Source organism: Eulemur rufifrons, chromosome 19, assembly GCF_041146395.1.
Source record: "Eulemur rufifrons isolate Redbay chromosome 19, OSU_ERuf_1, whole genome shotgun sequence".
NCBI lineage: Eukaryota > Metazoa > Chordata > Mammalia > Primates > Lemuridae > Eulemur > Eulemur rufifrons.
The window spans coordinates 97,426,227-97,450,221 of record NC_091001.1 but is presented as its reverse complement, the minus strand read 5'-3'; the positions used below and the strand labels follow the sequence as shown (position 1 = coordinate 97,450,221).

Sequence of the window (23,995 nt, the reverse complement as noted above, 5' to 3'; positions counted from 1 at the left end):
CATAAAATTTAACTATCCATTATCATAGAGATAAAATTTTGGCTAACACCTGTCCCTGTGATAGCCAACACACTTTTGAATGATACGGCAAATCCATACTGAGTACCTCATCGTTCAACTTTCGCATGTTACAAAACTGATGATGGCATGTTGCATTTGCATGAATATAGTTAATATTTAAACTTACTGCAAAGTGTTACTTAAAATAGTAGCTGTAGCACAGAGATTTTGCTGATGCATGATACAATGAAAAGAAATGAGAGCATGGGGGGCTTTTTTTTATATGTGTAATAAACCCTTCATGTTTTCCTAACATGGAAGGTGCACCATCTGTACATACACTCACTAAATTTACCAAATTCAGTCCAACTTCACAACATTTATCTTGAAGGTTATTGAAGATATCTCTTCCCTGTGTTCTGTTTGCAAGAGTGCCCAAAGTGAGTAACTCTTCCTAGCAAATAAGATCTTCTGTTATGACTTGAATGAAATATAAAACCTACACTAAGTCAGTAGGATCAGTTGATTCATCCAAAGCTATTCAATAATGTATGTTTTCCTTTTTAAGTATTGCATGAGTTTGTTCTGTTAAGTCAAAGGCTAATTCATGCTGTCAAACACTTATGATTCTCCTTGAAAGCAGCAGTTGTTTGTACTTTGAAATGTTGTTGGGGTCCAAGTATCCTACAACTTCAACAATGCATTCTTTCACAATTTCTACATCACTGAATGGCTTCCCATTTTTCCCCGAGTATATAAGCTACTTTATAAGTTGCTTTAGTGGTATTATTTCCAGGTCTTATTGCTGCTTGAAAGAATTGTCTTTGCTTTTGCTTTTCATCTTGTAATTTCTACAATACAACCTTTCATGCCTCTCCCTCTAATTTAAAATATTTGTGGTCCTATGAGTGTTATAATGCTGAGTAGCATTCAATTTCTTTAATGTTGATATTGCAGTATCACAAAGCAAGCAAATCATCTTATCTTTAGCAGAAATGAGATAATATTGCAATTCCCAATCCTCATTAAAAATGTTTTCTTTCTTCAGTGTTCTCTTGGTCTTATTTGACATGATGAGTTATTAAACAGACAGAATTAAAAAATACTTTTGAGCTGTACAGCTATTCACAAATTCCACTTTAGACAGAAACACAGTGCACCATTGTCAAAAGCTGATAACAGACTGGCGTACTTGACTCCTAGAAACTCTTGCTAACCAGCCTTGTGTGGTAGTGGAGCCAGTCAGGTGGGGAAGTTAGAAGGAAATCATGAGCGTAGTAGCTGTGAATTTAGCCCTTATGGCTTACTAATGTTCTAATTGTGCTTATCAATCTGGGAGGATTAGTTTGTTGAAACTTATTTTATTCTTTGGTATTTTAAATACTTTCATTTTTAAAATAAAATAAAAATATAAAAGGTGAACAAAAATGAATTAATAAAAATAAAAAGATTTGTTCTGTAAAATTTGGATTCAGTCAAAAGGCTTCACTTAAGGACCTAGAAGGCCACAAGTGGCTTTAAGGCCCCAGGTTCCACATCCCTGGACTTGACTTTTTTTTTTTTTTTTTTTTTAAGAGAAAATGGGGATGTTAATTCCTTATTATTAGGATTGTTGTGAGATTTACACAAAATAACCTAGAGAAAGTACTTCATACTATCCTTCATTTTTGCCTGTACTTGTTAATTTAAAAAAATGTTTTTTTAAAATAAAATTTACTGTGTATATTTAAGGTGTACAACATGATGTTATGAAATACATAGATAGTTGCCCCTATGTATCTGTGGGTTCCATCCATGGATTCAGCCAACTGTGGATTGGAAACATTTGGGAAAAAATGTAACAACAAAATATAATAGAAATTAAAAATATAGTATAACAACTATTTGCATAGCCTTTACATTATATTAGGTATTATTAGGTATAAGTAATCTAAAGATGACTTAAAGTATACAGGAGAATGTGCATAGGTTATATGCAAATGCTACACCATTTTATATAAGGAAGTTGAACATCTCCAGATTTTGGTATCTGAAGGGGTCCTAGAACCAATTCCCTGTGGATACCAAGGGAAGAGTGTGTATAGTAAAATGGTTACTGTATAGTGAAACAAATTAACATATATGTCATCTCATAGTTACCTATTTTTTCCCCTGTAATAAGAACAGCTATTATCTACTCATTTAGCAAAATCTTGAATGCAGTATGCTATTTTTAAGTGTAGTCCTCATGTTGTACATTAGATCTTTAGACATGTTCATTCTGTATATCTGCTACTTTGTATCCTCTAATCTCCCCATTTCTTCCCCTCCTCCACCTTTTTTTATTCTCTATCTATATATTTGACTTTTTAAAATATTCCACATATAAGCGAGATCATGCAACATTTTTCCTTCTGTGTCTGGCTTATCTCACTTACCAAAATGTCCTCCAGGTTCATCCATGTTGTGGCAAATAAAGGATGTTCTCCTCTTTAAGGCTGATATAATATTCCATTGTGCGTGGGGGGGGTTGTGTGTATGTGTGTGTGTATGTGTATGTGTATCACAGTTTATGTATTTGTCTGTTGATGGACACCTAGGTTGTTTCCTTATCTTGACTATTGTGAATAATGCTGCAGTAAACATGCGAGTGCAGAGTCTGTATGAGGTGGTGATTTCATCTCCTTTGGGTATATGTGGAGAAGAGGGATTGCTGGGTCATGTGGTAATTTCAATTTTTAATTTCTTTAGGAACCTCTGTACTGTTTTCTATAATGGCTGCACCAATCTACATTCCCACCAACAGCATACAAGGGTTCCCTTTCTTTCACACCCTCTCCGACACTTATCTTTTGTCTTTTTGATAATAGCTATCCTAATGGGTGTGAAGTGATATCTCATAGTGATTTTGATTTCCATTTCCCTGACGATTAGTGACGTAGAGCATCTTTTCATATACCTGTTCCCTATTTTTATGTCATCTTCAGTGAAATGTATATTCAGGTCCTTTCCTTATTTTTTAATAGAGCTATATGTTTTCTTGCTATTGAGTTATATGAGTTCTTTATACATTTTGGATATAAATCCCTTATCAGATATAAGGTTTGCAAATATTTTTTCCAATCCATAGGTTGCCTTTTTATTTTTTTGATTATTTCCTTTGCTGTGCAGAAGGTTTTTAGTTTGTTATAGTCCCGTTTATTTATTTTTGCTTTTGTAGCCTGAGCTTTTGGTGGATACCAAGAAATCATTGCCAAGGCCAGTGTCAAGAAGCTTTTCTCCTATGTTTTCTGTAGTAGTTTTATGGTTTCAGATCTTACATTTGAGTTAATTTCTGTGTATGGTCTAAAATAAGGTTCCAATTTTATTCTTTTTCATGTGGCAATCCTAAAAAATGCTTTAAAATAAACATTTAAGAGATGAAAAAGAATATATAAAAATATTAACATATAAAGAATACTCTATAGCAAATGCTCATGTACTTATCACCTTTAATTTATATCTAGCTTATTTAGACTATTTAGATCATTTACCATTTAAAATTTTCATTTATCGTACTGTCTGGCCTACTCAGTTTTGTATTGTCAATAGATACAGTGAACAAGTTTTTGAATTATTAGAACAAATTATTGAAAAAAAAAAATTTAACAGAGTAGCCTGGGACTGAGCACTGAGGCAGACCACACAGTCCTTTTCACCGGTTGACATTGAGTCATTAATCAGTATTTTCTAGGGCACAGGTTTTGTAATCAGCTTACCTCTGCCTGAAAGTACCTTTAACCACTTAACTTTCTACCACTTTTTTCTCCATAAGAATATTTGAGAGTTGGATGTCAGATATATATTCTCTTTAGTGCTGCCTTAATTTACCCACCTAATTTTTTCATGATGGTTATGCTATAAAAACTCATGTTTGCTAACTTTATGAAAAAGGCAGCCATGTTTGGCATACTGATAACTTAAATTCTTAGATATTTTAGCTAGTGGTAAAATATATATATTCTTCACTTTTAGCATATTATATATTTTTAAAAATTGGTTTTAAAGTTCTCATTTTTTAAAAAGTTCTCAGTGCAACACACCATGAACTATTAAATTTTCTACTACTTCTGGGAAGTAGCATTTTATTAAATAGTTCCAGATTAAAGATTGGCAAAGTGCATCAGAGTTGCAACCAAAGATTTCTGATTTCAGAGTTTAGCGTATTTTTCTGGCAGCACCTTTGTAAGTCTTTTAACTGTCATTGAGCAGAATATCTGAAGGAGTGTTGGACAAAAGATAATTAATAGTTTTGATTTATGTAAAAAATGATCAGTTTATTATGTTAAGAGCTAGGGAAGGATCACTGGCTCAGTAATTACATTTACCTTCCTATGTATTTATATTGGGACATTTTAGTGAAAGAGTCTTTATTGTGACTAATAGTGAGGAATTTTTAGCTAATCACAGGTATTTACTTTGGGAAATAAAGACATACCCGATGAGTGGAAAAACCTGTTTCTTAAACACTTTTGCAGTAATATGGTCCTGGATCTATGTTTCAGATTTTTGGCTTTTGTCCATCTTGTCTCTCAGGTAGTTTGTGGAATCTTTTTCCTGCTGAGGCCCATTATTCTTAATCTAGCTGTTGTTTTTCACATAGTTATTTCCCACAAGTTCATCATCTATATGCAAATTAAGCATAATAATGTGCAGTGGCATTGAAATCACTCGACCTCAAGCTCACTTAGTTTGCATTTTCCTTTCATTTCCTTTTATTTTTGTTTTGTTCAATATTTACTTTAAAATGACAAAGTCCAGAGTCCACATATACTTAGACTTGAGCGTATAGGATCTTTGCAAATCTTTTCAGCGCTGTAGGGAATAGAGGAGCTGAGAAATGTCTTGAGGGGGAAGAATGAGGACAAGAAAATGTATTTATGAATATTTAAAATATTATTAGAAGGGGGTTGATGACTATGTGGCCAAAGTCTTGTGGGGATTTCTTATATATCAGACTTCTTTATGGCCTCATATCAGCAGTGTTATATCCTCATAATGAAAAATAATTTTATAACATCCTGAGTGTTATAGTGCAAGACTACCTAGAGTGGCCATGATGGACTGCAAGCTTGGAAACCATGGTGAATGAGATATCACCTCACACCCCTTAGGATAGCTATTATCAAAATAACAAGAGATAATATATGTTGATGAGGATGTGGAGAAATGGGAGCCCTAGGATGGAGGTTCCTAAAGAAATTAAAAATAGAATTACCAGATGACCCAGCAATCCCACTTCTGGGTATATACCCAAAGGAGATGAAATCACCACCTCATAAAGACATCTGCACTCGCATGTTCATTGCAGTTTTATTCACAATAGCCAAGATGTGGAAACAACCTAAATGTCTATTGATAGATGAATAAAGAAAATGTGCTATGGTATATACAATGGAATATTATATAAACCTTAAAAAAATGAGATCCTGCCATTTGCCATAACCTGAATGGACCTAGAGGACATTATGTTAAGTGAAATAAGCCAGACACAGAAAGAAAAATATTGCATGATCTCACTTATATGTGGAATATATATATTAAAACTCAAATACACAGAGATACAGAATGAAACTGGTTACCACAGGCAGAGGTGATAGTGAGAAAATGGGGGGATATAGGTCAAAGGATACAAAATAGCAGATATATAGGATAAATAAATTTAGAGATCTAATGTACACCATAAGAACCAAACTTAATAAAATTGTATTATATTAGGGATTTTTGTTAAATAAGTAGATTTTAGATGCTCTTGTCATAAAAAGGTAGCTGTGAGATGATAGATATGTTAATCTGCTTCACTGCAGAATCATGTTATTATCTATATGTATCCTATAACATCATTATAAATCTTAAATATACACAATTAAATTCATTTTAAAAAAAAGAAAACTAACATAGTGAAAGTTCTGTTTTGATTGTAAGTCTGTATCTTTGTTAACTTTTTGTTTCCAACATAGGGGAACAACCCATTAGCAAAAACAAACTGACAAAGACTTCTTTTTCTGCTTTGCAAGCCCACAAATTTGCAAGTTTGGGAAATTTACCTTGCTTTCAATGTTAACAGATGACTATTTATTTATTTGTTTATTTAAGACAGGGTCTCCCTCTGTTGCCTGGGCTTGAGTGCAGTGGCATCATCATAGCTCACTGCAACCTCAAACTCCTGGGCTCAAGTGATCCTTCTGCTTCAGTCTCCTGAGTAGCTGGAGACACAGGCATGCGCCACTGTGCCAGGCTGATTTTTCTTTGTTTCTTTCTTTCTTTTTTTTTTTTGTAGAGACAGGAGTCTCGGGGGTCTCATTGTGTTGCTCAGGCTGGTCTCAAACTCCTAGCGTCAAGCAGTTCTCTCGCCTCAGTCTCCCAAAGTGCTAGGATTACAGGCATGAGCCACCGTGCCTGGCCAACTTTTTATGTTGTTTATTTGTTTTTAGGTTGGCTGAGTAAATTACAGACTATATCCATAAAAATAGCAAGTCTTATATATCTATGTATATTATTTGGTCACTTGCTGAAAGCAAATATATGGCCTAAATGAATGCTTTTCACGTTGCCTTTTCTAGTTTGAGCACCAGTAGCTGCCTCAAAAAGCAATCATATTCAAAGGCAAGCCCTGGCAGAATGCTCATAAAATTTAGGTGATAGTGCATGTTGGGAAAACGTTTATTTCCAAGCAGTATCTAACTGTTAAGGTGGTATTATCCTTGCCAAACCCTCAAAAGAGGTGAACTATAATAAATAGAGTAAGTCGATGAAGTTGAATGAACTCTGTAATAGAAATCAGAAGACTTGGATTCTAATCAACATTTTTCAGAAGTTCTGAGCTTGAGCAGGTTACTTACCCTCTTTGGGATGTAATTCTTTAATATGTAACATGAGATCTTGGATGTGATGCTCTCTTAAAATCTTTTCCAGGTTAAAAAATCTATGACTGCATAATTGTTACACTTCCTCACCACCACTAAATGTCTGTGTATACTTTTATCCCCTTTTTTTCCTTAGAGGAAAAGTTGAATGACTTTCCAAGACCAGTTTATATGAGCTTAAAACTGCCCCCTCCTAATTCCTCCAGTTTATTTTTTTTTCTAGACTATTACGGGAGTACATGGATTGCTTTAGTACTGCTTGAATCAAAGTTGTAAGTGTGCCCATCATCCCGATAGTGTACATTGTACCCGTTAGGTATGATTTCCCCCATCCCCTCCTCCCCCTCCCACCTGCATGATTTCCATTGAGTTTTACTTCCATCAGTTCTAATTTAATAGTAAGTATGTGTGGTGTTTGTTTTTCCATTCTTTAGATATTTCACTTAGGCGAATGGTCTCCAGTTCCATCCAGATTGTTGCAAAAGGTACTAATTCATTTTTAATGGCTCAGTAGTACTCCATGGTATACATATACCACATTTTATTAATCCACTCATGAATTGGTGGGCACTTAGGTTGATACCACATCTTTGGGATTGTGAATTATGCTGCAATAAACATTCTAGTGCAGGTGTTTTTTTGATACAATGACTTTTGTTCCTTTGCATAAATACCTAGTAGTGGGATTGCTGGATCAAATGGTAGGTATACTTTTAGTTCTTTGAGTAATCTCCATATTATTTTACACAGAGGTTGCACTAATTTACATTCCCACCAACAGCGTCATAAGTGTTCCTATCTCTCTGCATCCGTGCTAGCATCTATTGTTTTGGGACTTTTTGATAAAAGCCATTCTCACTTGGGTTAGGTGATATCCTGTTGTAGTTTTGATTTGCATTTCTCTGATGATTAGTGACGTTGGGCATTTTTTCATATGTTTATAGGCCATTAGTTGATCTTCTTTTGAAAAGCTTCTGTTCATGTCTTTTGCCCACTTTTTAATGGGTTTGTTTGGTTTTTTTCTTGCTGATTTGCTTGAGTTCTTTGTAGATTCTGGTTATTAGCCCTTTATCAGATATATAGCATGTAAATATTTTCTCCCATTCTGTAGGTTGTCTATTTGCTCTGTTGATTGTTTCCTTGGCTGTACAGAAGCTTTTTTAATTTAATCAAGTCCTATTTATTTATTTTTGTTGTTTGCTGTGATTGCCCTTGGGGTCTTCTTCATAAATTCTTTGCCTAGGCTGATATCTAGAGGAGTTTTTCCAACATTTTCTTCTAGAACTCTTATGGTTTCATGTCTTACATTTAAGTCTGTGATCCATCTTGAATTAATTTTTGTGAGTGGTGAGAGGTATGGATCCTGTTTCAATCTTCTACATGTGGCTGTCCCATTTTCCCAGCACCGTTTATTGAACAGTCTTCCAGTTTTGTTGATGTTCATGTGTTTATCCAGCAAGCATTTATTTGGCATGTAAGAGATTTCAGATTCTTTTAGGTTCTGGGAAGAGAAAGATGAAGATTTGGACTCTGTCCTCAAGGAGATTATAGTCTAGTAGGGGAAGAAAAAAAATTCAATACAGTATAATAAAAAATGGATATATAACATGGCAGTGTGGTGGCACAAAGAGGAGTGAAGCTTTTTTCACTAGTCAAGTAAGAATTTACAGAGGAGGGGACCCCTAAGCAGAGTTTTAAAATTTAACTCCCCCCAATAAAAATAGTATGTTCTTAATTTATAAAAATTAGAAAGCACAGATAAGCAAAAATCAAGAAAACAACCACTGATAGTACCTTGTTATGCATCCTTTCTCACTGTTTTGAAACTGGGTTTTAAGGATGCCTAGAAGACCAAAAATGTCAGGGCTGGGGAAGAAAACATTAGAGACATTAGAGACAAAGGAATGATGAATGCAAAGTTATGAAGGCCTGAAAAACCATGTTGTGTATGGCCAACCATAGGGACTTAGGTATGACTGGACCATCAAGGGTATTGTGTGGGGAATGGACAGGTGTGTGAAGTCAGTCAGATATTTCACAGGAGGACTTTGAATGTGGCATTAAGGCATTTAGAATCTGTAGTAAATTGGGAGCAACTGAAGGGTTTTAAGCTGAGAAAGGGACAGATTCATGATGTGATTTGCATTTTAGAAAACTTACTCTGGCCAATTTTAAGAAGGCAGACTGAACACTCACTATCTTTTTGTTTTCCTTCATTAAACATATAGAAATAATAGAAAAATATATATGTAGCCATGACACAAAACACAGGAAGGAGAACTCTGCTCTGTAAATTAGAAACTGTGAAGAATTTCTGAAAATGGATAGGAGATCCTGTGGGTAACACTCACATCCAGAGGTTAGGGAAACTGGGAGTAACAGAAAAGTCAATAGTGTGATTTGTTAGCATTACTAAATGAGCAGCCAAGCAACTCTGACCTCTGTACATTCTAACACCAAATTGGGCCAAAGGGTCTGTTTTCATGTGGGAACTGCATATGGGAGTCCTGGGTCTATGAGCCTGGGATGCACCTGTGGTAACTGGCTATATTCATGCCTAGAAGACCAGGCATTGGTACCCTGTGTGGTGGCATGTTCTGCTACTCCACCACTCCTGCTAAAAGCAATATGAGATGAGTACTGCACCCTGGGTGAGCTGTAAAGCCAGCAGAGTGTAACAGAATCCCAAGTACAAAGATAAGAATCTCCAAATGTTTCAGGAAAGCCAACACTATAAGAATCAGCAGACAGAAGAACTTAGGATCAAGTAAAAAGTTACTAGAAAAGAGTTCTAAAATAAGTGTAGCTAATAATTTAAGACAGGGAATTTATTATATTCTTAACAAAAATAAGTGATTATAAAACAAGAATAGGCATTTATTAAAGAGAGTCAATTAGAGATCTGGGGAATGAAAAATATAGTCGTTGAAATGGAACGATCTTTTTGGTGCCACGGTGGATGGATTAGAACTGTTCATGATTGGTTCCTGGGAGAACTGGCCCTTTTTGGTGATCCAGTAATATAATGAAATCCTGAACTCAGGTATTAGTAGTAGGGATAGAGCTGAGGAGACAAATATAAGAGAATGTTAAATATGTAGAATTAAGAAAATTGATTGGGCATGGGAATGAGACAGAAGGGTGATTTTAGAATATTCATAGGTTTCTTGATTGGTTTAGTGGAGAATTAATATTGCCAGAAACCATGGTAGCAAATTCAAGAGTAAAAGCAGTTTTGAGGTGAGAATGGAAGATACTACTATCGCCAGCAAATTAAGAGTAAAAGCAGTTTTTGAGGGGAGAATGGAAGATGCTGCTATGTCCCTTGGACATGTTGAGATTGAGGTGCCTGTGAGACAACCACATGGAGAAGTGTTGTAGTCTGTTCAACTAGTGGATATATGGATTTGGAACTCAGATGTTTGGGCTTTAGAAAGATTTGGAAGTCGTATATAAGTGGTAACGGTAGTTGGTAATATTAGTTCATCAGTGAGGTTGCTCAGGAAGAATGCATATATTGTGAGACTTAATGACTGCTACCATTTAGAGGTATGTTGAAGAAGAGGAGCCAACACAGGTAAGGGAGGGGAATGGTTGGAAGGGTGAGAGGTGAGCCCAGAGTAATCCCATGGAGACCAGAAAAATAAAGGAGTGGTCAAGAATGCTGGATTACCAAAGGGTAAATAAGGGCTGAGTAGTAATTTGGCAATTAAGAGGTGACCAAAACAGAAATAGCTTCAGTGGAGTGGTAGGGTTAAAACCAGACTGCAGTGTACTGAGGAATAATAAATAGAAGGTAAGATAGTGGAGACTGGGAAACATATTCTGCAGACACTTAAGTTTGTACATGAGTAAGATTATGAGAGCTGGGATTATGGGGGTGGAATTCAGGGTTGAAGGGGAGAATGTTGTTCCATTAGCCATGTTTTCTTCTGTAGCCTCTGTTCTTCTCTACTAATTTCTTACCCTTTTCCTACAAACATTGTCAGGTGTTTTCTCTTTTAACCTTTTATCTCCTTTCATTTCACACTTACACTTACTCTACATTTTTGTAGTACTTATTTTCTCTTAAGCTTTTTTTGGAAAGTTTCGTATGTTATCTTGCAGTCTTGTATTTATGTATCCTCTTTCTTCTTAGCTACTTGATACCACAAGTCTTTCAAGGTCCAATACTATGTCTTTTTGTATCTTCAGCTTGACCACAGTGTCATACTAAAGATGTTCAATTGAGAGTCCTTGAAAATCAATTGCACAAACATAAGATAGAGGAATCCTATTTTGGAATAGTTCTTGCAAAAAAGGTGTGTGTTTGAAATAATTAGAAGCTTGATATGACTTATGGGGAAATTTGGGCAACCTTAAAATGCATTAATCAGTTTTGTAGAAGATGACTCAGCAGTTCTATAGAAGGAAGAATTTGAGTTTCACAGCAGAAAGAATTAACTCTTCTATGTTAAGGAGAATACGTGTAACATGTTTGATTTCAATTATGTATATCATAAATAAGAGGGACATTGGCAAACTAGAAACTTGTTCAGGAAAGGGAGAAAAACCATGCGGGTGGAGACTGCTGGTTGATTACCCAGTATCTCTTCTCATTTTCTTTCTTAGTAGCATAACTGTTTATTGTGGGCACATCATTGAGCCCAGTTGTAAAGTGACATTTCCTAGCAGCTGTAAACAGAAGTCTTTGGGTTGGACTTATAGAAAAGCTCTTTAAAGGATATGGACTCATCTGGGAAGCCTCAGAAGGAGCTCTTGTCCCTTCCTTTCTTTCTTTCTTTCTTTCTTTTTTTTTTTTTTTTTTTTGAGACAGAGTCTCACTCTGCTGCCCGGGCTAGAGTGCAGTGGCGTCATGATAGTTCACTGCAACCTTTAAATCTTGGGCTCAAGTGATCCTCATGCCTCAGCTTCCCAAGTAGCTGGGACTACAGATGTGTGCTACTGTGCCTAGCCAATTTTTGTGTTTTTTTTTAGTGGAGACAGGGTTTCGCTCTTGCTCAGGCTGGTCTCAAACTCCTGAGCTCGTATCCTCCTACCTCTGCCTTCCAGAGTTAACGGATTACAGGTGTGAGCCACCACGCCTGGCCCCCATCCTCCTTTCTTCTGCCTAGGTTGTGGATGTGCTTTTTGGAGTTGTAGTGGTTATCTTTTGGCCATGAGATGATTTTTGAGCATTGATACCATGGGGTAAGAGTAGCAGAGTGAAAAGATGGAATGAACAGAGGTTCTTGGTGACTACAGAGCTGCCAATCTATCTTGAACTATTTTCCTTCTGACCTCTTATGTGAGAGAAAAATAAACCTCTTTTTTTTCTATAAACCACAGGTATTTGTTCATGTGCAACTGAACTTAATCCTAATTGACACAGAGAGCCAGTCCGCTGACTGGATTAAGACTGTTACTGAGGCTAGCCTTAGTAAGCTCTTCTTTGTAGTTAGAGAAGAGGTTGTGGCCCCAGCTGGTTTTGGGCTTCCAAGCTTGACATAAAGGAGGGATTTTCTGAAAAAGATTTTAACATAGATCTAAACAGTCCTTGAGAGAGCCTTTCTCAGGCTTCTGATTCTGGAAGAACATGACCATCCCTCTTGTAGGTGTGAGCAAACAGAAAAATCATAGAAGTTAGAAGACTCAGCAGTTCTAAAGGAGTAATTTGAATTTTCACAGCAGATGGCTGCCTGTGAAATAGTTATGATACTGCATTAGATGTAAAAAATTCAAATCCTTAGACTCAATTTAAGATTTAAGAGGGGCATTATGAACAAGGGGCATTCTGAGAATAGGAAAAAGCTTTTGGAAAACAAAATCATTAATATTGGACTAAAATAGCCATTAATAATAATAGTGAAAAGTGGATTGGGTACTCCAGAAGATCATACTAGTGAATTAAAAGACTAGTTCAGATGATGTTCTAGAATTATGGGAAGATAGAGATGGAAATCATGACAAAAAAAGATAATAGACACAGTAGATAGATCTAAGAGATCTGGCTGGGCGTGGTGGGTCATGCCTATAATCCTAGCACTCTGGAGGCGGGAGGATTGCTCCAGCTCAGGAGTTTGAGACCAGCCTGAGCAAGAGTGAAACCCCATCTGTACTAAAAAAGAAAAAAAAAGATCTAAGAGATCTGGTATATATAAACTGAATGTTCTAGAAGGAAGGGCCAGAGATGATGCATAGTCAAGAAAGGGTTGAAAATGTTGCTGAACTGAAGTGAAGACTTGCGCTTTTAAAAGGACTCACCAAATAAATAAGATTAATGAATATACTGGTCACATTTCTGATGTTCAGTAGTAAGAGGCAAAATTCTACAAGTATTCAGAGGGGGGAACCAAATGATTTTCAAGGGAAAGATATCAGGTTGGAATCCAGTATCCTATTAATATTTAATGAAAAATGCTGAATGAGAGAATTTCAGACTTTTTGATTTATGGAATAGTAAAATTCTAGTAGAAAATTTGGGTGATTGATATAAATTATCAAACTTTTTTTTTTTTGCTAAACAAAGACATAAAATATAAAACAAATGAATAATTTATGTTTTAGGTTAAATAACACTGTCACTTTTTTTGATTGTACTGAAGACTAGTGAAAACTTCATTACCAAATAGTGTTGGTTCTAGGCTTGGAGTTTGGGAACTACTGTTGGAGGTGACGTTGGTCTCTACACAGTTGTGAGAGAAAAGGGTTTTATACCTTGCCACACTGTCAATTACACACAAAGGCAAAGGGAGATCTCCAGACAGATAAGGTTTCAGAAATTATACTAGCTTGGGAATTTTTCTGAAGAACATATCCAAGGAAATACTCTTTAGAATAATATAATTAGTAAACTGGATTTAACAGATTAATATTAAACTTTGTACCTTACAAAAGAAATTTTGATTACCTGTAAAATAGTCATTAAACCTAAGCCACAGAAATAACAAAAATAAGAACTTAAAAGCATTTATTTTAAGCATTTGTTGTATTCCTGTGTGCTAGGCGAAGGGCTATTCTCTGAGGATACAATGATAAATGAGATTGTCTTAGTCCATTTTGTGTTGCTGTAACAGAATACCTGAGACTGGGTATTTTATAAAAGAAAAAGGTTTATTTGGCTCATGATTCTTCAGGCTGGGAAGTTGAAGAGCATAGTACTGCATCTAGCTGACTTGTGGTTAGGGCCACATGCTGGGTCAAAACATGGTGGAGAAGTGGAAGAAGGAAGTGGGCATGTGCAAAGAGATCACATGGTGAGAGAGGAAGCAAGAGAATTCTAGGAAGCTGAGTTTGATCTTATAACAGCCTGCTCTTGTGCTAACTAATCCAGTCCTGAGAGAATGAGAACTCACTCCACAGGAGGGCATTAAGCTATTCATGAATGATCTGCCCCCATGACCCAGATACCTCCCATTAGGCTCCACCTTCCAACACTGCCATATTTGGGATCAAATTTCAACATGAGTTTCAGAGGTGAGAAACTCAAACCATAGAAGAGATAATGTGATTTTTGCCCTGATGGAGCTTACAGTCTAGTAAGGGATACAAAATATTAAATAACTAGGTAGTTACAATGCAGTGTGATGGATGCTGCTGTGGATGGACCACATGGTAGAATGTGAGCATAGAGTTGGAGCATTAACCCCGATGTGAGGGGAGGCAGAGATGGCTTTCTAAAGAAGGAATATATGAGTTGAGGAAGGAAACAGGAGCAAGAAATTGAGATTTCAGATTAGTTGATTGCAAAGAGTATAAAGTGAGAGAAAGAAACACATGATGCTGGGGAGGTAACTATGTATAGTATCATACAGAACCTTGAAAGCAATGTCAGGGTAGTTAGGCTTTATCCTGAGAGAAATGGGAATCTATTGACAAATTTTAATAATGTAAAAGTGATATGATCTGGTTTTTAGAAAGATCGCTCAGGCTGCACAGTGAATGGATAAAAGCCAGGTAAAATTGAAGGTAGGGAGAGCAATTAGGGAGCTATCTTGTTTATTCATTTGTTCTAACAGTAAATATTTCTGCATTAGAGGTGATGTTGTACTAGCTACAGTAGGGTCATAGGGATGGAGAGCAGAAGATGGGTTTGAGAAAGATTTAGGCTTTGTCTGTTAGGTTTTAGGGAGATGTAGAGGGAAGAGGATGGACCTAATCTTAAATTCCTGGCTTCTGCAGATAGGTAGATGATGATGATGATGATGCCATTCAGTAGAGGAACTCTAGAGGAGAAGATTAGGGAAGGATGATGAGTTCAGCTTGAGGTGCCTGTGGGACACCTAAATTGAAATCCAGTTCATAGCTAAGTGGGTCTGAAGTTTAGGAGAGAGATATGGGTTGGAGATTCTGCTTTGGGAAGTATCAGCATTTGGAAAGTAAGTAAAGTCATGTATATGAAAGATCACCTAGGTAGAGTATGCAGAGACAGAAGAGTGATCCAGGTTAAAGATCTTAGAAAGCACGTACATCTAATAGGATTCTGCTAATAAGACTTTTCAAGAGGTAAACGTAGGACAAAAATTCAGGAGAGTATGGGCCAACAATTCTGAAACCGTCGTACATGTACTGGGATTAAAAAATAAGTAAATGAATGGCAAATGGTGGAAGCCATGTTTCTCCCTTTTGGGGAGTGAGATTTTAGATAACCGGAGGCAGAAGGAAGGTTAGAATGAACCATGTGGTACCAGAGTAGAGTTCGAGACATCAGCATGAACTCATGTTTAGCTTAATATAGATACAGATGTAGAAATAATTATAGATACGTATACAAGGCCTACTATGTATACATTTATTTCCTAGTTCTGTCTCTTGAGGGCCTAGAAGCAGTGACACCCCAGTAGCCTGATGCAGAATTGTTATTAATATTTGTGTAGATGCTATTTAAGATCAGAAAGAGCTAAGGCATTTTCATGGGATATGACATTTAAGAATATTGGTGATCTCAGTGGGAGCAGTTCTAGAGGACAGGTTTAGATTCTTGGGCTCTTACTATATATATGGTTCTAACTTTAACCAGTCTTATAGAATATTTATCCTTGTGTGTTCTTATTAGAAGATTTAATCACAAACTGACAGCTATTTAGTGTCTATCAAAAGCTCACTTAAAACATCAAAAAACTCCATCAGGTATGAGGCAGACAGTCTAATGAATATCTTAATTATGCATTCATCTAGTTTTTTGTATTAAGTCTTTAGAGAACAATTATCAAGACTGTGTCATCTTGGTCTCCCCTGACATGCAAATGCCTGTGCAGAGTTCTGATTTAATGATATGTTATCTGTCTGTATAGAATCTGTCTGTAGAAACATCATTTGAATGATGTGCATTTTCTAAAATTATATTTGAAACTCTAGTCCACTAGGCTCATTGTCCTTTGTACAGGTGCATACAGTTCAGATACAAAATTTACAAATTTTCTTCTTATTGAAAAATGAAAAAAAAAAACTTATAACCTGGAAAACATAGACACAAATTTGACACTTAGTGTTTGTAATTTGCTGATACCATGAGTTCGATAGTATCTATTTCAGTTGCCTATTGCCATATAACAAATCACCTCAGAACTTTGAGGCTTAAAGCAACAATGATTTATTATTTTTACAATTCTGTGGGTCAAGAGTTTGGGCAAGGCTTGGCTAAGGGATTCTCCTGCTGTATGTGGCATCAGCTGGGATCATTTACTCAGCTGGTAGCTGCTCTGGGCTGGATAGTCTAAGCAAGGCTTCTCTCACATGCCTGACACTTCTGTGTGCCTCCACATGGCCTCTCCAAAGCATTGTCACTTCAGGGTATTTGGATTTCTTGCGTGGCTTCTGGCTTCCAAGAGGGAGAGTGGGGAAGCTGCTAGTCCTCTTGGTCTCTGAAGTTTCAGAACATCCCTTCCACCACATACTTACTGCTGGTCAAAGCAAGTCACAAGGCCAGCCAAGATTCAAGGGACTGGGAAATAAAGCCCATCTCTTGATAAGCAGAGGGACATTTGCACACCAGGAAGGAAGGAATTGATGGTGGCCATCTTTGGAGGATAGTATATGGCCATACCATCTATTACAGTGTCTAATCTTTTAATTTTATTCCCATGGTTTTATTATAATTAATCTTCTTTACCTTGTATTTTTAACTTGTAATTAATTCAAGTCCTCTTTTAAGTTAGACAGGTTATACATCTTAGAATTATTACCTTAATTTAAAAGAAAAGATTTTGGGATAATGGAAGGCCCTGATAAACCTCTTTTTTGTTGTCATTCATTGTAAATTTATCTTGTCATTTACTATAAATTTAATAAGTATCTTGGATTGCTTAGTTGAAAATCTTCTAGAACATCTTTGCTTAATAATTGGAGCTATATTATGAGAATTTGCTGTTTCATCTTAGTTTTCCCAGGACTGGATGGTTTACTGACATGTGTCCATATTTTTTTTAAGCCCTGTTAAACAAGTAGAGCACAGTATAGCAAAGCCTATCATAATTTAAAATGCAGACCCTCTTTGACCCAGTAATTCTGCTTCATGAGTACACAGATACAGCATTGTCAGTGATGACAAAATATTGGAAACAACATCATCAGTGAGAGACTGATTAAATAAGTTATGATGTATTCATATAATATATTAAATTGTTAAAAAAGGATGAGGGAATTCTATAAGCAATGGTATGAAATGAGTGCTAAGATACATTACATAAAAAGAACATTTGTGAAACTGTTTAGTATGCCACCACTTTGTTAAAAAAATACATGTATATGCTTTTATATGCATAGTATACCTATGAATACACAGTAAACAAAGGAAGGGAGCTAGATGATTGGGAGAAAATTTCTGTTTCACCATAAGAACTCTTGTATAGTTTCCTTTTTGTACCAGATACATGTATTACCTACTTTAAAAATTAACTTTTAAAAAAATGCTCTGATAGTTTTGTTTTATTTTATTTGTGGATGTCTTCTTGTGGAAGGCAGAACACTGGATGCTCCCTACAGGCAGGAGTGGTCTAGCTTCAGGAAGCATAAAGACCATCAGAAAAGATTAAACATATGTACCATGTATCTAGACTGCTTGTTAGAGTTGCACTGTCCAAATATTCTGCCCATTATTTTTACTGGATTGTTTATTTTCTTATTATTGTATTGAAGAGTTATTTATATTCCAGAAACAAGTCCTTTATCAAATATTTGTTTTGCAAACATTTTCTCCAAGTTTGTGGCTTGTATTTACAGTTTCAGAACACTATCTTTTGAAGAGAAGTTTAAAATTTTAATAAAGTGTTATTTATCAATTTTTTTTGTGGTTTGTGCTTTTAGTATCATATCTAAAAACTCTTTGCTCAACTACAACCTGATTCAGCCCATTACTTGTTTCTGTAAATGGAGTGTTACCTTTTTTTTTTTTTTTTTTTTTTTGGTTGAGACAGAGTCTCACTTTGTTGCCCAGGCTAGAGTGAGTGCCGTGGCGTCAGCTTAGCTCACAGCAACCTCAGACTCCTCGGCTTAAGCGATCCTACTGCCTCAGCCTCCCGAGTAGCTGGGACTACAGGCATGCGCCACTATGCCCGGCTAATTTTTTCTATATAGATTTTTAGTTGTCCATATAATGTCTTTCTATTTTTAGTAGAGACGGGGTCTCGCTCAGGCTGGTCTCGAACTCCTGACCTTGAGCAATCCACCCGCCTCGGCCTCCCAGAGTGCTAGGATTACAGGCGTGAGCCACCGCGCCCGGCCTGGAGTGTTACTTGAACACAGGCATGACCATTGGTTTATGTATTGTTTATGGCTGCTTTCATGTTACACAATGGCAGAGTTATGTAGTTATGACAGACTATATGGCCCACAAAGCCTAAAATGCTTACTTTTTGTCCCTTTGCACAATAAGTTTGCCAACCCCTGGGCTAACCTAGGATCCCAAAGATTTTCTCCTATGTTTTCCTCTGGAAGTTTTGTAGTTTTGCATTTTTATATGTAGGTCTATTAATTTTTATATAAGATGTGATATATGGGTTGAGGGTTGAGGGTTTTTTTCCCCACATATAAATTGCCAGTTGTTCCAGCACCACTTGTTGCAAAGACATTTCTCTTTCCATTGAATTACCCCAGTACTTTTGTTGAAAATCAATTGACCATAAATATGTAGATTTATTTGTGGGTTGTCCCTTCTGTTCCATTGATCTTTGTGTATATCCTATGCCACCATCACAATATCTTAATTACTATAACTTTATAGAAAGTCTTGAAATCAGTCCAATTTTGTTCTTTTTCAAAAGTGTTTTGACTATTCTCAATTTTTTGCATTTTCATAGAAATTTTAGGATCAGGTTTGTTGTAGAACCGCAAGGGGGTTTCGGTCAAGGCGTAGTAGCTTGTAGCACAAAGATCCAAATATTGAGACAACGAGGATTGCCAAGGAGATTGTCCGGAGAATGGGAGATACTGCCTCAAATCCGACTCCCTAAAAGATATCATCGGCTTTTAAAGGAGGGGCCACATGCCTTGGGGCAGGTCATGGTGTAACTAATAGGAGCTACCAGCATTGGGGGCAGATTGTGGGGAATGGTGAGACTTGGTGGCAGGAAGTATGCCCAGGGGCCTTCAGAATCTCAGCTCCTTTGTCTTGTAGAAAGTCCACCATTTCTGGGAAAACAACCTAAAATATCAAGTAGTTAGTTAAGGGTGTGGATTTTATAGAGATCGTTGAAATTTGTTCGATAGGGATGGGATGTTTACAGCTTGGGCAGTTTTTACAAAAAAGCCTGCTGGGATTTTAATTGGGATTTATATTAACTCTGTAAATTAATTTGGGGAGAATTGACATCTTAACAATATTGATTGATCTTGAAAACAGTATATCTCCATTTAATGAGGTCTTTGATTTTTCACTGTGTTTTTTTATATTTTTGAGCACACAAATCTTCCATTTATTTTGTGTATTTATCCTAAGTATTTGTTTTTAATGCTAATATAAGTACTATTATTTTGTTATTGTATTTCTAATTATTCATTACTGCTATGTAGACATAGAATTGGATTTTGTGTTTTGACCTTGTATCCTGTAATTTTGCTCAATTTGTTTTTTATATATGTCTGCGTTCTTTATATGTCTGTGTTCTTTGTACATAATCTTTTTTGTCTGTCTGCCTTTGAGATGTTTATCTTTGTTTTCAGTAGATTGACTATGATGTATCCAGGTATATTTGTTTGGTGTATGTGCATTTTGTGTTTATCTTGACTTTTCTTTGGGATTTTTTTGATCTCTGGTTTGTTGTCTTGGATTTATTTGGGAAAATTCTTGGCAGTTACTTCTTCCCATGTTTCTTGTGTACATTATTTTTGTTTTCTACTCCTGGAACTCTAATTATTTTGATATAGATCTACAGGTCTTGTGTGCCCTGAAATGTATTTTTCTCCCACTCTTTTTAACTTTGGTTTCATTCTGGGTTATTTTTATTTACCTATCTTCAGATTCACTTATTCTTTCCTCTTCTGTGTCCAGGCTACTGTTGAGCCTATCAGAGTAAGTCTTCATCTCTGATATCTTTTTCTTTTTGTTTTTAGCTTTTCTATTTTGCTTTTTGAAAGTTTCCATTTCTCTGCTGAAATTCTCCATCTGTTCATACATTTTGTCTACTTTTCTACTAGATTGTTTATCGTATTATTTATAGTTATTTTTAAATCTGTGTCTGATAGTTTCAACAACCACATCATTTTTGTTTCTGTTGATTACTTTAATCTCTTGACAATGCATAGGTTTTTCTTGCTTTTGTACATGCCTCATAATTTTTTATTTAATGCTCATGGTTGTGTGCAGAAGAACAGGAGAGACTAATTTCTTCTGCTGCTTCTTCCATCAAGCTTTTTGTGTGGGAGGTTGAATTAGTATAATCAAGAGTTGAACTGGTTTTGGGGTTCTGTTGCCATCATTACTTTTAGTTCACCACAGGCTTCAGATTTCTCCAGCAGTTGGCTGCTGTTCCCTTATGTTTAGAGTATGGCATGTGGTACTACAGGATTTTTCTCTGTGTTCCTATACCACTCTCTTCTTTCAACAGTCTTTGCACATATGTACGATACAGGGATTTCTCTTTATGCTGTTGTCCATCTCCCAGTGATAGACTATTGTTTGTTATTCAATGCCATGCTTGGGGGCCAGGGTGGGCTTCTCTTTTATTCTGGTCCAGACTCAATTGTATTCAGGCTGTTTGTTCCCGGGCACCAGTGGTTGGGCTTTCTCAGCATTCCCGTCCTCTTTTCCTTGTAGCAGTCAAACTGCCATGTATTTGTGGTTGGTCCTGAACAGGAATATCTTTCCTTTCCTCTAGTGGTAGTAGATCTCTCCTTGGTATTGGCGCTGAATCCCTTGTGGAACGCTTTTTCCTGTTCCCCATCCCCCATGGGGTTGGAGGGTTTTTTTTTTTTTTTTTTTGGCCCCTACCCTTCTCCTAGCAACACTATATCTTTGCCCATGTCCCATGGCTGACAGTGTTTTTCTATACCTTCTCCAGAGGCAGAAGCATTTTGTTTCTATTCTCTCCTGAAGCAATGGATTTTTGCCTGGACCTTGAGGTGAAAGGGTTTTCTATTCTTCCTCTATTGGCTTGAGGCTTTTATTGTGTGTTAGAGAACAGTTGGGGGATCAGGCAGGGCTTCAGGCCTGTCCTTGACATCTCTGGGCATACTTGCCTTAAGGATGCTGGGCTTTTTCTGGTTTCCTGTCCTACTTCTAATCTTCCTTGTGAGCACCTGGTCAAGGCATGCAGAATATCGATCTTGCAATTGAATAAAAACTTTCCTGTGTCTGGGATCCCCATTTATTCCAAACTGATACTTGGTTTTTAAGAATTTGTTAAAATTTTAGCTGATCTCTTCTTATACTCTTGGGTGGTAGCCACTTCTTTTTCTGTGACCTGCCAAAGGTGAAACAGTTTGTGTGTAGTCTTTCCTTGGAGGAGCTTATCCCGCCGAGGAGAGGAATAAAATTTACTTGGAATTTTATTAAATTTACTTGGTTGCCTTGTGATCTCTATTCTATTAGGCCAAGGAAAGTTTTGATTTTATAGATATGTTTTTTTTCTTTTCTTCATCAGAGTGGGAACAACATTCTTTTGTGGCTTTCTGCATTCTAAGTGGAAGTGAAACTACTTAGAGTTCTTGACAAGGTATGCTATTTAAAAATTCTGTTTATGCTGATCCTTCTTTAATGTTTTCCTTTTTTCTTCATCTGCCTCTTGAACACTTCATCACTTAGGATTGAACCCAACAGGATACTTCCTCCATGAAGCCTTTCCTGATTCCACTAAGTAGAATGTAACATTTCTTGACTTGTGTCTCTTGTACATTATATTTCATTTTTTGCAGGCTCATGGAAACCTTCAGTGAGATTGGGCAGCTTTCGTATTTTGAGACCCATCACCCTGAGAACTATCCTTCTGCTTTCAGAGTTGATGACTATAATGGTTGATAGGTTTTAGGCAAGATCATAGAGGAAACTTTTTTTTTTTTTTTTTGGAGACAGAGTCTCACTTTGTTGCCCTGAGTAGAGTGCCTTGGCATCAGCCTAGCTCACAGGAACCTCCAACTCCCAGGCTTAAGCGATCCTCCTGCCTCAGCCTCCCGAGTAGCTGGGACTACAGGCGTGCACCATGACACTCGGCTAATTTTTCTATTTTTGGTAGAGATGGGGTCTTGCTCTTGCTCAGGCTGGTCTCGAACTCCTGAGCTCAAGTGATCCTCCCACCTTGGCCTCCCAGAGTGCTAGGATTACAGGTGTGAGCCACAGCACACAGCCAAAACTTGAGATAAAAGATAAAGCAACGTACAAGGGAACTCATATTTATTAATAGAATAAAATTTTCTGAAATCACACTTTATAGGTTTCTGTGCTATTTTGTTTGTACAGTTGTTGCTCTCGAACTAAATTATTTTCAGAAATAAGACTTAAATTCATAGAATTTAATTTTTGGAAATAATGGATTGGTTATATAAATAAGTATATATTTATACCATCAACTATCATAGAACCGTAAAAAACAACGAACGGACATGTACTAACATGGGAAAATATCCAGGATATACTGGGTGAAAAAAAGCAAGGTGCAAAACGGAACATTTTATGTAAGAAGGCAGGAGGAATAAGACTGTATTTACAGGTAAGTATATTTGCATAAAGAATCACTGGGACAGTATACAAGAAACTAATAAAAGTGTGACCTATAGTAAACAAGGTCAAAATGAGCTCCATGGGCATAATGTAGTAATGAGACTTCTCAGATAAATGTTTCTTTTTACATCATTTTGATTTTTAAATCATGAATGTAGTATGTAGTCAAAAAGTTAAAAAATGAACTATGTGGATTTTTGAAAGATCTGAAAAATATTTCAGAGCTAATAAAAAAGGTTTGTTTATGAAATAAAAATTGTATGTGAGATATCTTATTTTACATTAACCAGATTTTACCAGTGAGAAAGTGGATACAAAGTATGGAAAATTGCAAAGGACAAGATTTTATGAATCTGGCCTTAAATAGAGAAATATATAAAAGGGTTGCTTTCTAGCACAATTAGAAAGGTTCTGGTTCTAGATCCAGTAGTAGTGTGGATGATCACTGAAAGCAGAAAGGAACATTGTGTGTAGGAAACAACTATAACAGAAATACACAGTACTGGGAGTGGGCTGGGCAGCCATTTCTTATTCATGAATTCACCAAGAATATCCTGGGAAATTGATAAGATGCATTTAACTGTTGTCAGGAAGAAATCGGAGATGAAAATATCAATATTATTATCATAAAACATACAAAGAAACAATAATTACTTTACTTGAACATATTATAGCCAAGAGACCAACCTTATTATAGGCACACAAATGAAGTATACAAGAAGAAACTTTGTAAACCAAGGGTTGGTGAAAATTATATAATGTTGCTAGGAAAACTGGTTGGTAATTTGAAATACAGTTTAGGGCCAAAACTCATTCTATAATACATCACATAGAATGAGGTATTAAAAAATTAGTCCATAGAAAAATGAGAATCAGAATATTATTTGCTATTATTGAAGGGCAGAAATTTCAAAGCAGAGACATAATAAATGAAAAAGACAATGATGGACAAATCTGTACCCTTAAAAACTTCTCTATTAAG

General features: G+C 36.3%; 1 protein-coding gene across 4 annotated transcripts in view; it reads left to right on the top strand.

Moving 5' to 3' along the window:
- NCOA1 (nuclear receptor coactivator 1) overlaps window positions 1–23,995 on the top strand; it is a 251,961-nt gene that overhangs the window by 34,301 nt on the left and 193,665 nt on the right. Inside the window, exon 1 of one of the 4 annotated variants that reach the window (XM_069493833.1) lies at window positions 21,958–22,012. The exons of the other annotated variants lie outside the window; for them this stretch is intronic. The gene's annotated coding sequence lies outside the window, so the exon portion shown is untranslated. Of the gene's footprint in view, window positions 1–21,957; window positions 22,013–23,995 lie in introns of those variants that run through there. 4 annotated transcript variants of the gene reach the window in all.